Source organism: Chinchilla lanigera, unplaced genomic scaffold (assembly GCF_000276665.1).
Source record: "Chinchilla lanigera isolate Chin_1 unplaced genomic scaffold, ChiLan1.0 scaffold00049, whole genome shotgun sequence".
NCBI classification, from domain to species: domain Eukaryota; kingdom Metazoa; phylum Chordata; class Mammalia; order Rodentia; family Chinchillidae; genus Chinchilla; species Chinchilla lanigera.
The window spans coordinates 3,352,939-3,364,778 of NW_004955450.1; the positions used below are offsets into that span (position 1 = coordinate 3,352,939).

At 42.5% G+C, this 11,840-nt stretch overlaps 1 long non-coding RNA gene across 1 annotated transcript in view; it reads right to left on the minus strand.

Annotated features, from left to right (window-relative positions):
- Positions 1-2,175: 2,175 nt before the first annotated feature.
- Positions 2,176-11,840, minus strand: part of LOC102014402 — a 23,995-nt gene continuing 14,330 nt past the window's right edge. Inside the window, exon 4 of the long non-coding RNA XR_262524.2 lies at positions 2,176-2,520. This is a non-coding gene — a long non-coding RNA (uncharacterized LOC102014402). The remainder of the gene's footprint in view (positions 2,521-11,840) is intronic.

Below are 11,840 nucleotides of genomic sequence, written 5' to 3' on the forward strand. Positions count from 1 at the left end.
AAGCCTATACTTGATTTCAGATAGATCAGTTTAGTGTATCAGTATAAACAACTAATGGTTAATGGGTAGCAGCACTTAACAATGACCTTGAAAGACAATGGTAAGAGGGAATACTCCCAAAAGCAGCACTTGGGTTAGGAACTAAGTGATCCACTCTGTACAGAAACAGAAGTAGCCCTAAATTAGAATCCAGCCAGTTGACCATATCACATCAGTGGATTTAACCAAACACAAATCGAAATGGATTCCACATCAGTGGATTTAACCAAACACAAATCGAAAATATTCAGAAAAGAATGTATCTGTGTTGAACACATACAGATTTTCTTTCTTATCATTATTTCCTAAATATAGTAGCATAACTATTTATATAGCATTTATAGTGCATTAGGTATTCTAAGTCATGTAGAGATGATTTAAAGCATATGGGAACACACATGCAGGTTATATTCAAATACACCATTTTACATAAGAGACTTCAGTACCAGTTGTTTTTGGTGTCTCTTGGCTCCTTGGTCCTGGAGCCAGTTCCCCAGGGATACAAGGGATGACTGCATAATAGACTCACGGACAGTGGCAAATGTTTGGTTGACTGGTCTGGGTTCTGAAAGGAAAATATTAGAAGATCAGAGACAAAGAGGTCTGAGGTAGAGCTGTGTGGATGGATATATGGGAGTGAGTCTGATGTGTGATGGTCTTTGTATCACGTGCTACTGCCCACCAGAGAGCATCCACTAGAAGGCTTTGAATAACTAAGAACACAAAATAACTCAGTCAATTGACCAAAGCCAGCTCTTGTCATCAGCCACCTAGCACTACTAAGAGCACATGAATAAAGTGGCCACAGTGATGGAGATGGAAACCATCCATGGGACCAACAGCATGGACTCCTACCCTGAAGCTGATGTAACTACCACTGCTTTGGCCAAATGTCCAGCCCCACAGGAACCAAGACAAATGCACAGCTCTGGATCTGGAGATCAGTTTGACCACAGAGGACTCTTTGCATTCTGGAAGGTGCAGAAGTTCCTCTTCACAGGAATAGACACATGGGGGCTGGGGATTTAGCTCAGCAGCACAGCGCCTGCCTGGCAAGCGCAAGGTCGTGAGTTCGATTTCCGGTACGGGAAACCTCCCCCCATAAAAAAGGAATAGACACATGTTCTGCCTTTTCCACCCACATGGTCTCAGGTAACAACACTATCCAAGGGGTGGTGGGGTGTTTGACCACTGGCATAGATCTTACATAGCTATAGCAGACCAGAGACCCATGACTGTGGTGTTGACAGGTCATATTCTATGCTATGCCATCCAGAAGATGCTCCCTGATTTAGTGCGGGCAGCCTTCAAAAGGCACAACTGAAGCTGAACCCCCAAAGCTAGGTGTGTCATTCTGCAGAAATGCAAAAATGGAGGTGCCATCCTCTTGGCTACAGAATATGCATTGAATCAACATAACCAGAGTGGTGCTCAGGAGCCCCCTTGTGTCCTCAAGCCTTTACAAACTGACTCTCTGCCACAGGTGTGTAGAATTACACTAGAATGGGTGATATAGATTACTGGTATGGATGATCACAGTTTTGCTTTCCATGTCCAACGCTCCTTTTTTTTTTTGTCTTTTTGAGACAGGGTCTCACTATGCAGTCCAGGCTGGCCTTAAATTCACTTTGCAGCCCAGCCTGGACTTGAATTCACAGCAATCCTCTGCCTCAGCCTCCCGAGTGCTGGGATTACAGGCATGTGCCACCACGCCCAGCTCCTTTCTTTCTAGAAATGTATCATATCATTCCCCCGAGAGCTGACAATTATTTTGTATTGAAATATGTATAGGCACACATAACTATATTCCAATTGTACCTATGTCAATTTGTTGTGCATTTTCCTCCCATTAGGTTGATTGTTAAGACATTTCTCCCTTTCATTTTGAAATAATTTTATACTTTCAGAAAAATTGCAGTACTAGCACAAAACATTTTTCTTTGCCTTGAGACATTTAAGAGTATGGGGGCGGGGATATAGCTCAATAGCAGAGCACTTGCCTAGCATGCTCTGAAGTTCAGGGTTCAATCCTTAGCCCTGAAGAAAGAAAGAAAGAAAGAAAGAAAGAAAGAAAGAAAGAAAGAAAGAAAGAAAGAAAAGAGTATGTTGCCAACAATATGCCATCACCCATGAGGATACTTTGATGTTTATTTCCTACAAGCAGCAGTATTCTCTTACATGAGCACAATATGACCATCAAAACCGGAGCATTGACAATGATACTTTACTACAGTCTCACCAATAGACCCCATTCAAGCTTTGCCAATTGTCCCAAGAATGCCCTTGAAAAAGAATCCAGCCTGGGATCACACATTCCTTCCGCTTTTCATCCCTCTTTAGTCTTCTTTAGTCTGGAATAGTTCCTTAGTCTTTCCTTCACCTTCATGACACTTTTGAAGATAACAGGCCAGTGATTTTGTAGACGGTCCCTTGATCTGGGTATGTCTGATGTAACCTTATATCCAGAATCAAGTTATGCACCTGTGACAAAAATAGCACAGAAGTGATTCTCTTCTCCCTGTTGCATCCTGTCAGATGGTGCATAATTTCAATCTGCTGCATTACTAGTGATGTTAACTTTGTTACTTGATTTACTTAAGATTGTGTCTTCCAGCCATTTTAGCAATCAGAATCTAAGATCTGAGTGATGGGGAGGGCTGCTTGTTTCAAAATGTTAACTGTTCCAGTGCCTCTCAGAGGACAGATCTATGAAATATACATGTATACATGTATTTTATCCATTTATATAAAATGAAAATCATGAATTCACCCCAATACCTTCTATTCCAAGCCAACACCACAGAATTAATTTTACTTTCTACATTACTATATTTGTTATTTGTCCTTTCATTTTTAATAGAGAGAAACTGGGCTCCCATTAGCTATAACATTATTTCATCTATCTTTTGTTTTGCTCTTTCATGAACCCTCTCCTCTCTTCTCTCCTTTAACTGTGATGTTCCCAGCTGGGTGGCTGCCACCATCACCCCCACATTCCTGCAGAGCCCTCTTCAAGCCTGGGCTCTAACATCTTCCCCTTCCCTTCCCCCTCCTCCTTCTCCTTCTTCCTCCTCTTTTTTTTTTGGCGGTACCAGGAATTATTCAGTGCCCTACTCTTTTTTTTTCCAGTGCGCTACTCTTGATGACCACCATGGTTTTCGTCCTTATTCTGCCTGGGAAGTCATGAAATGGGAGTTTTTAAAGTCAATGCATTAAGAGTGTGCACTCCAAATTGCAGCTATGACGAAATCAGTTATACGCCTTCACACAGGCATGAGGATCAGATTAACAATGCTCTGAACTTAAGCTGGGGTTCTAAAAATACCAGCTGTGCTTTAGAATTTAATGTACTTTGAGCTAATTTTTGTGTATGGTATGAGCGGGATCTAATTATTTTCCTGGCAGATAATGCCAGCAGAATTTATTATACAATCACTCTTTTTTTGCTGAATTAAAGTTTCATTGTTCATATGTTATATTCTTTTGTTTGCTTTGTGGTACTGGGGATTAAACCCAGGGTCTTCCCACTGAGCTAGCCTTTATTTTTTATTTTGAGACAGGGTTTTGCTAAGTTGCCTAGGCTGTTTTTGAACTTATGATCTTCCTGCCTCAGCCTCTTGAGCTGCTGGAATTACGAGCATGTGCCACCACGCCTAACATGTGCTATACTCTTATAAATACCTATTCTGGATTTCCTATTCTGTCCCATTTGTTTATTTACATATTCTTTTTTGGGGAATCAAACTCAGGACTTCATCCTTGCCAGGCAGGTGCTGTGCCACTGAGCTAAATCTTTGGCTATTTATGTATTCTTTTTTTTTTGGAACTGGGAATTGAACTCAGGGCCTTCTGCTTGCCAGGCAGGCTCTGTGCTGCTGAGCTATATCACTGGTCCCCAATTTATGTACTCTTAAGCCAACTTTATATTGATATAATTATGGTGGCTTTATATAGCTTCTGATATTTGGTACTTAATGTACTCCCTAAACATAAGCTATTTGCAGGTACTTTATTCCTTCCAAATGAATTTTAAGATAATTTAACCAAATTTAAAAGTAATCTGTTGTCTGTTGTGATTATAATTGGAATTTTATTAATTTTATATAAATTTGTGGACAGGGCTGGGGATTTAGCTCAGCGGCAAAAGCACCTGCCTGGCAAGCGCAAGGTCGTGAGTTCAGTTCCCTGTACCGGAGAAAAACCAAAAAAACCAAAAAAAAAAAAAAAATTTGTGGACATTAAGTCTGGATATCCAAGAACAAAACAATAAAAGCCATACAATGCCTATTCATCATTCATGTTTTTTTTTATTTTTTTATTTTTTTGGTACTAGGAATTGAACTCAGGGCCCTGCATTTGCCAGGTGGGTGGTGTGCCACTGAGCTATATCCTCAGCCCCTAAGATATATTTTTGAACACATACTATATGACAGGCACTGTTTTAGATACTGGAGATACAACTGTAAACAAAACATGTTCTTGCTTTGTAAAAATTATTTATTTATATTTTGAGGTGGATCTCACTATGTGTAGTTCAGGCTGGCCTTGAAATCACTATGCTGCCCAGGCTGGCCTCAAACTCCCAGCTGTACTCCTGAATGCTGGGATTTTTTTTTTTTTTTTTTTTGAGGTTAAGTAGGAAAATTTATTGGAGAATAGGAATGGGGAATGGGGAATAAGAATAGCTCCTGAGAGACAGGAGGGGTCCCAAATGAATGGGCTGTCCTAAATGCTGGGATTATGGGCATCTGCCAGCACTCCCAGCCTTTTTTTTTTTTTTTTTAAAGTTTACATTCTAATAGGGGGAGACAGGTAATAAGCAAATATATACAGTCTATGTTTTGCTATCTACACACACACTTCTATATATCTATGTTGATATCTTACACTCTAGTAAGAAGTAGGATATATGTTCCATATCCAAGTATTCAGAAAAAAATTGCATCTGGGCTGAATTTTTTGGTCATTATTGCCTAAACAATATACTATATCTACTTACATAGCATTAACATTGTATTATGGTATTTAAGCATACAGGAAAATGTCTGTGATATGCAACTACGACACTCTTTATATAAGGAGCTGAGCAGGTTTAGGTGTCCTGGAACCCATCCCCCATGGATACCTGGATCCCCAAGGATGACAGTGTGTAGCAAGTAAACAGATACAACATGTCAGGTGTTGCCACAGCACAGAGCAAAGTCGGTTGAGGAGCTAGAGTGCTCGGTGGAGAGTTGTTACAATTTAGAGTAATAAGGCCAGAAAGCACAAGCAAACAGCTGAGCAGAGGGGACAGATGAGAGAGGAAGGGGTTTATGCTTAGGATCCGGGGACAGAAAGGTAGATGGGTGAGGGGAAGAGGGACTACCAAGAGCCATAGGACCACACTGAGTTCTTTGCCTGTGAGTCTGAGGGAAAAGGGAAGATCATTCTGGCGGAGGACCAGAGCAGGAACAAGGAGGCTCAGAAAGCCGGGAGGTGGGGAGAAGAAAGGGTTCTGATAGGCCTGGCTCAGTGCCGCCCTGCTCCACCAGAGGGCGCTAGCTCAGTCCTGGTTATGCTGAGGTGGGACAGCAAGGCTTTTTCCTCAACCTTCCAGGATGTAGGCTGTGATTTTAACTATCTGACCGCCGAGCCTTGCCATTAGAATTTTGGATTGTACACGGGGCTGTGGTGTGCTCATCTTCAAAGGATAAATTAATCTGGTACACGTACCATTGTCTGCCCTGCACAATGGTGTCATCCAGCACTCTGGCCTCCCTTCGATTCCCACAGCTTCTGGTCCGCATGCAGACACCAGCGAGGGTACTAAGGTTGTCTGGGAATACAGGCATGTTCAGGATGACTGGGAGCCCCCTTCCCTGTCACTGTAATGGCAACATAACCTTTTTATTACTTGTCTTTTACTTTGCTCTTTATTTATGCTTTGGGTTTCTCATATAAGAGAGACTGTGCAATTCTTAAGCCGCACATGGTAGTGCACACCTGTAATCCTAGCACTTGGGGGGTTTAGGCAAGAGGATCACCATGAGCTCAAGACCAGGTGAGGCTACATAGTGAGTTCAAGGCCAGCCTAGACTACATAGTGAGACCCTGTCTCAAACAAACAAACAGGGGCTGGGGATTTAGCTCAGCGGCACAGCGCCTGCCTGGCAAGTGCGAGGTCGTGAGTTCGATTCCTGGTACCGGAAAACAAACAAACAAACAACACAATAAAACAACCCCAGTTATCACTGTAGAGTTCAGCAGGTCAGAAGTGTGGGTTGGCTGGGTTCCTTGCTCAGGATCCCACAAGGTTAAAATCAAGGCGTTCACTGGGCTGGGCTCTTGTCTGGAGGTGGTGGGAGAGAAGCTGCTTCTAAATTAATCTGGGTTGGCAGAATCCACTTCTCTCTGGCTGTAGACCTGAGATCCTGGCTCCATGCTGGTTGCAGGCAGGAGTCTGGGGGCTGTGGTGTGTTCTAGAGCTGCTTGGAGGCCTTCTCACGGCCCCTCCTCTTCAAAGCAGCACGAGTGCTTAGAGTCTCTCCATCTTCCACTTGTCTACCAGGGTGAAACATCTGTGCTCCTAGGGGCTCCTGTTTCACTATAGCTACCCAGGTGACCTCCCTTTGCTTTTCTCAGCAGAACCACAGGAGTGAGACCCACCCTCAAAGGGGAGGAAGGGATTATACACAGGTGAGGCTCACTGGGAGAGTTTGCAGAATTTACCTACTGTGCCCGGTGATCATTCCAGTTAACAGGAAGTTAATGGCAACTCCATTGTTCCAGTTGCCATTTTTCTTCACACTACACTGATCTGTCAGCAAACTTTTCAGATGTGGTCAAAATTCAAGGCCTTCTCACTACACTGATCTTTCAGCCTTACTTTCTAAATGTGGTCAAAATTCAAGGCCTTCTCAGCACAGCCCACTGGGCTGTCTTGAGCCACCAGTGTCACTCAGCAACTTGTTTTCTCGTTGTTTGGGGGGTTTGTTGTTTCAAGACAGGGTCTCACTATGTAGTTCAGGTCAGTCTTGAACTGACTATGTAGCTCAGTCTTGAACTGACTATGTAGCTCAAACTAGCAGTGATCCTCCTGCCTCAGCCTCCCGAATGCTGGAATTATAGGTGCCTACCACCACACCCAGCTAACCTGTTCTTAATACAATAACTTGGGAGGTCCTGACATCACATTTGCCAGACCATGTAATTCAGCATCCTTCAGTGAGGTCCCATCTTAGAAGAAAAACCAAACTGACGGGGCAGGGGTGTAGTTCAGGGAGAGAAAGCTTGCACAGCATGCATGAGTCCCTGGGTTCAATCCCTTGTACTGTAAAAAAGAAAAGCCAAAACTTTTGTTTGTTTGAGACAGAGTCTTGCTATGTTGTTCAGGCTGGCCTTGAACTCATTGTGTAGACCAGGCCTCAAACTCACAGCGATCCTCCTGCCCCAGCCTCCCAAATGCTGGAATTACAGGCCTGCACCACCATACCTGGCAAAGCCAGTACTTTCATTAATTAGGGACTACACGGTTCTACTTTGGTCTCCTTGCTAGCCTGGTGACCTCACATCCTGTCATGCTTCCCCTAATTGCCTTCACTGTAGCCTCAGAGTCTACCTTGTCAAACATGTCCCCAAGTCCTTTAGGCATTTACCCTTGGTGTTCTCTTTGCCTAGACTATTCTTCCTCAAGGTATCTGCATAACAAGTTCTCTCACTTCCCTCAGATATTAATTCCAAATTAGCCTTTCTAGTGAGGCTTTTCATTCCCCATTCCTAATTTCATATCCCCTTACCCAGCTTTATTTTTGCTTTGTTTTATTTTATATATTTTTCTCCTTAGTACTTTTCACTATGCTACTACTTTTTTTGTTTGTTTTTTAAACTGGGGACTGAACACAGAGTATTCACACTGAACTACATTCCCAGCCCTTTTTTTTTTTGGTACTGGAAATCAAACTCAGGCACTTGCGCCACTGAGCTATATCCCCGGCCCCTCTTTTGATTTTTTTTTGAGACAAGGTTTTTGCAAACTTGCCAAAGCTGGTCTAGAGGTTGGAACCTCCTGCCTTAGTTTCCCAAATGGTTGGGGTTACAGATGTGCACTGTTGTGTCTGGCATGACATTTTAAAATTTTGCATCTTTTCTCTCCAGCTAAAATGTAAATCATTAGAACAAGAATTCCCTCTTTTCTCTTTTGTTCACTACTGTATCAACATGGTACACGGTAAGTGCTCAGGATTGTTTGGTGAGTGAATAATGGTGTTTGGTATTCGAGGGAGATGATAGGAGTTAAGGCACTCTCGGGTCTTTATATTGTCTGAAGGAATGTAGTGCCATTGATTAACTTTAGACCTTGCTCAGCCACATGTGCATGGTAGAAGGGTAACCACTAAGAGGATAAAAATAGGACTGTGACTTCAATGTCCATGGGAAGGAAATGGCAAAAAAGAACATTTAACTGAACTAGTGAAAAGTAGGAATGAAGAAAAAGCAGCAAAGAAAAGATATGATAGTAAGAAAACACAAAGCTCCCAGACTCCTGGAGAACAATGGAAGATGCCTAAATCCTTTCACAATCCTTCAAAACCCATACAGATCAACAGTGAAAGCAAATTAAACCACTCCAGCCCTCACCTACAAAATCACAGAGATAGAGAATACCCCCAAGCTCAATTTACATGTAAATGGGGAGATAACTATCTGGAACCCACAGAGCCAGCTCTAAAGCAAAAGGCAAACAAAGTCGGGGATGGTGGGAGAAGAGCAGCTGGGTCCTAGAGGTGGCCAAACACAGTGGCAGCAGCTCAGACTGTCCCTGGAAGGAGGAAATTCTCTCCAGAGAGGGAAATATGGAGGACAGGTTCTGAGACCTAGTGGCTCAGAGCACTGACCACTGGGTAATCAAAAGAAACATTTGTGAAAACTAATGGTAATATTAAGAAAACCTCAATCACTTTATAAATAAACATTCTCTGATCACAGTGCAATAAGATTATAAATCAACAACATAATTAAAAGCAAACAGACCCTTCCACCCAGAATTTTTCAAAACCCTCAAGTAACGCCTGAGTCAAAAGGGCAATACAAACCAAAATGGCAGAATGAAATAGTAATAATAACAGCATAAACTATTTGCGTCTGTGAGATACTGCAGAGGCAGTTGTCAGTAGCAAATGTATTACAAGTGAAACATCATGGTATGTGTCTGTAATTCCATGCTCTGGAAAGCTGAGGCAGGAGGATCATAAGTTTCAGCCTACTCTGGACAACTTAGTGAGACCTTATCTCAAAAACAAAAAAATAAAAAATAGAAAGGGCTAGGGATGTAATTCAGTGTGAAGGTCCTAGGTTCAACTCCTAGTACCACCAGAAATCAATCAATAAATAATCAACCAAAAAGCTAGAAAAAAAAAAAGCAAAGCTTACTGAAAGAAAGCAGAAAGAAGGAAGCAATACAGATATAAACAGAAATCGCCGGGTGTGGTGGTGCATGCCTGTAATTCTAGGACTATGGGAGAGTGAGGCAGGAGGATTGCTGTGAGTTTGAGGCCAGCCTGGACTACACTATGTGAGACCCTGCCAAAAAAAAAGGAGAAGAAAAAGAAAAAAAATGGTGTAAAATGATGTTTGGAGCTGGGGACTGGACACTGACTATTTGGGACATGGTCTGAGACAGTCTCCACAGCAATGCCTTTGACCTCCTTCACTGCAGTGTTTACAGAGCAATCGCCTGTCCCCAACCCCAGTTTCCTCCATTTTCCTTGCCTTTGCCACTTTTGCCATTGAAGGCTGAGGCAGGGTGTATCCACCTGTGCCCACCGTCCATGATGAGCTGCTAACCAGCAGCACCTAGCAGGCACCAAGGCCTCACGTTCTGTTCACCTCTCTCCGCTTTCTCCATCTGACTTCCTTCCTCTCTGTGTGAGAAGACTGTGGATGCCCACGGTGATGTGGAAGCAGGGAGATTCCAACATAAACCCTTGCTTGCTGAAATGTAATGTCTTCAGGTGTGTGGATGAAGATACCAGTGACCGGGAGGGATTACCCACTATCTTCTTACAGTACAAGAACCGCTGAGGTTCTGGAATCCTATCAGGGGCCACAGAAGACAGACTGGAGAGAGTGAAGCCTATAGCAGCAGGTAGAGATGGATTCTTGGGAACAATGAGAAAGACACCCTGTAGAATGTTTGCATTAGAATTGTTTCTGTAATGCAGAAGCAAATAAATCTTTCAATAACTGCTGGCTGAAATCCTTTTAAGTCTTTCCAGGCCCTCCTGGACAGATCTTCAGTTCCACAAGGGGAGACAGCAAAGTTAGCCCTGTCCTTAGCATTTGCTCTCAGTGCCATGGTGACGCTGTGTCACTACAGGCTGTGCTGTGGCATCTGGTTCTCGTTACTTCCTAGAGGCAAGAGACAGGAAATCTGTTGGGTCTCCAGAGGAGTGCAAGATGTTACCAAAGAAATATTTATTCTGGCTAAGAGGAGGGGGAAGGAACAACATGAGCAAATACTTGATGGAGGGAAGGGTTGACCCATGTTTGGAGGGTGCTTGGTCAACTGCCTGAGCCAGAGTTGAGGATGAGTGGAGGAACTGGAGAGAAGAGTAGGAAGGTAAGTCACGGTAGATGCAGCCAAGGCTCAGATCCCAGGCAGGGGATCTTACTTTACAACTTATCTTTGTTAATATAAGGTCACTACATTCACTAGGGAAAAAATGGGCATGAGGAAGTTGTCCTTATGTAGTGACATGAAACTGCTGGTATGTGCCCACAGTTGCAGGTATTCAGGGAGGCCACAGCCGGAGGATTGCTTAAGTTCAGGAGTTTGGGGCCAGCCTGGGCAATGTATAGCAAGACCTTGTCTCTGAATAAAGACAAGGTAAAGACAAGGTACAAAATAAATGTCATGGAAAAGAACTGGTTTTCATTTTCTTTCTTTAAGGAAAGGCTCAATTATAGGATTCCATGACTACAATCCATAAATCGTGGATAACTTTCTGAAACTATAACATTAGCTCTTGAATCACAGTATTAAGGAAAAAACAAATCCATTCTAGAAGTGGGATTTCTATTGGCAGGATAAGATGGGCAAGGAAAGGTATGAAGGGCCATCAGCTGAACTGAATACTGAGATGGGACTAGCTCTTAACTTCATTTTATGACATAAAATAATAAGAATATTCAGTAGGGTGATAGGTGGATCGTGTAGCAACTTTCTTTATACAAACCTTGTTTCAAAATCATTTGTTTCAGCAATTCTAATATCAGACATGGTAAATATCAAATTAAAACTGATTAGAAGAGGCTGGTGCTTGCCTATAACCTCAGCACACAGGAGGTTGAGACAAGAGGATCACCGTGAGTACAAAGCCAGCCTGGGCTACATAGTGAGGCTCTGTCTCAAAAAACCAAAAAAACCCCAAACCAATAAACAACTGATTAGAAGAGACAAAAAAGGCCACTACATACTAATTAAGGGAACAATTCAACAAAAAGAGATAACATTGATAAACATATAGAGCACGTACCAAGTACTGGAGCACCTATTTTCATAAAACAAAAACTGCTGAAATTAAAAAATCAAATAAACACTAACACAATTGTAGCAGGAGATCTTAACACCCCACTTTCACATAAAAAAGACCAACTAAACAAAAAACCAATAAAGAAATTTTAGAGCTGAACCATACCCTTGAACATATGGACTTAATGGATATATAGAGAGAGTATTCCATGCCTCTACAATAGAGTATACATTTTTTTCAGCAGCACATGGTACTTTTTCCAAAATAGATCACATACTAGCCCACAAA